Below are 2,354 nucleotides of genomic sequence, written 5' to 3' on the forward strand. Positions count from 1 at the left end.
ATTTTCGCTACATGTAAAATTGTCGTAGCACAAACACAACTTCAAGACGTAACTGATCCGGACGAACAAAGACATAATAATACAAACTCACAAAAGAGCACATAGGAATTATAAAAACAACGCACAAGAAATACTTACTCAGTATTTTTGGCCCTCTATTCGAGAAATGTGTAAAAAAGAGTCAATTAACTGGGAAATATGTTTACAAAATAAATACGAGAGACATCCTAACAAACAACCAATCGGTAAAACCCCAATGCCAACCCATGTAGGCGAATATATACAAATGGACATATTCCATATGAATAACAACATATACATTAGTTCTATCTGTAAATATTCCAAATACTGTTACATACGCAAACTACAAAGTAAAGTAAACTGCCACGAACACATTGAGGAAATACTCACACAAATATACCCTAACGCAACCCTACAAGACAGCTGAGTATCATATGAGTACTCATATTATCATTACTCCTAATCACAAAAGTGCTTATCAAAGTCCTCATTTTCGTTCAGGCCATGGGAAAAATTTGAGTACTTTCCCCTCAATGTTGTCATCAGAAAGTCCTCAGTACTAATAGTCAAACTACTCATTTATGCCGTACTACAAAAACAAAAGTGTAAATGTGTGAGAGTTTTTGCCTAAAGTGCTCAGCAATGTCTTGTAGGGAAAATATTTAATGACAGACAATGAGAATGTGTTTAATGGGCATACAGCTAAATCAGTATACGACAGACTACATATACAGCACTTAGTTACACCAATACACCACTCAACGACGGACGCTCAAGTTGAACGCATACATAGTACACTAATTAAGTTATCAACAGCTCTAGCGCCGGGAGAAGAATTATTTAACGCTGTGAAACAGTACAATAGGACGATTCATTCCACCACAGGATTCAAACCTGAAGAAGTCTTTTTCAACAGAGAAAAATACCCTGAGATAAAGGATATTTTAAGAGAAAAACAAGATAAACTCCTGCAATATCAAAACAAAAACAGACACTTAATTACATTCAAAAAAGGTGAATTCATATACGTAAAAACCGATAGAAGAAATAAGTTAGCAACGAAATATAATAAACATTAAGTAGAAGAAGATCACGGGGACACAATTTTAACAGCTAGAGGTAAAGTTATTCATAAAGATAATATTAGAAAACAAGCAGAATGTGCAGAGCCGTAATAATACTTTTCTTACTTATAAGAATTGCTAAAAGTGACAAAATAACCGATTTAAATAACAAGAAATATGTATTAACGGAAACAGATTCATCCTTTTTATTCGAGAACTTACAATATTTATACCATATAGCTAACCTGTGTGCAGTTCTAGCACCATACGAAAAAATAATAAGAAACCGGTACACAACGAATCAAAATAAGGAAGAAACTTTTCTAATAAACAGGATAGAAATCTTGAAATCACAACTAATACCAACATCACATAGAGCCAGGAGATCGTTAAATTTCTTAGGTTAAATCTTAAAATTTATAACAGGAACACCAGACCATGATGACCTAATAGAAATCAAAACAGGACTCAATCAACTTATAAAAAACAACAACCAACCACGAAAAATAAATTCCCAATTCGAATAAATCTTAGAAACCTTAGACCCTACAACAGTATCAGAAAACATTGTAATAAATGAAGTCTATCAAGAACTTGCAGCCATCACAAATACAATGAATTTTGCAAAAAATGGAAATTTTTATTCAGGCACTTTAAATTTAAATGATATTGAAGAAATAATAACAAACTAACAATTTGATATACCTGTAATAAATATACTAGAATATGCGGATATGCATATTTGCCAATACCAAACCGCCATAATAACTATTTATAAATACCCCCTTATAACAAACAAATGTAAATTATATAATATAACACCACTAATGGATAGACATGGGAAGATAATTACCGACAAATACATTGTTGAATGTAGCAACAAATATACTAGAGTAGCTAAATGTAAGAACTATGTAGGAATAAATATATGTAAACAATTGCCAGAGGACAATTGTACTACAGCACTTTTAGAAGATAATGAAGCTAAATGTAACGCCATTCAAGAAAACAATAAACCGGTTTCGGCGTTGTGCCATCTTCAGTGTCATTTTTCGTTTCGGGGATGACGGAAATTCGTTCCATAATACATCATACACCCACCCTGTCGGAAACAACAACAACCAAAAAGGAAAAACAATAAACCTTTATTAGTATTAGATCACGGTAATATCATCACAGACGGAGAACACACGTGGAACGGATATCCAATCAAAGGACCGAAACTTATCCAATTTAACATATCCACAAACATCGATGAAAAAATATACC

General features: G+C 32.9%; 1 long non-coding RNA gene across 1 annotated transcript in view; it reads right to left on the reverse strand.

The window, feature by feature from the left end:
• The window catches only part of LOC108362467 (uncharacterized), a 9,871-nt gene extending 8,084 nt beyond the window's left edge, over positions 1-1,787 (reverse strand). Inside the window, exon 1 of the long non-coding RNA XR_001847474.1 lies at positions 1,775-1,787. This is a non-coding gene — a long non-coding RNA (uncharacterized LOC108362467). The remainder of the gene's footprint in view (positions 1-1,774) is intronic.
• Between the last annotated feature and the right edge of the window lie 567 nt (positions 1,788-2,354).

This window comes from Rhagoletis zephyria, unplaced genomic scaffold, assembly GCF_001687245.7.
Source record: "Rhagoletis zephyria isolate East Lansing unplaced genomic scaffold, Rhagoletis_zephyria_1.1 Rzeph_scaffold_01019, whole genome shotgun sequence".
NCBI lineage: Eukaryota > Metazoa > Arthropoda > Insecta > Diptera > Tephritidae > Rhagoletis > Rhagoletis zephyria.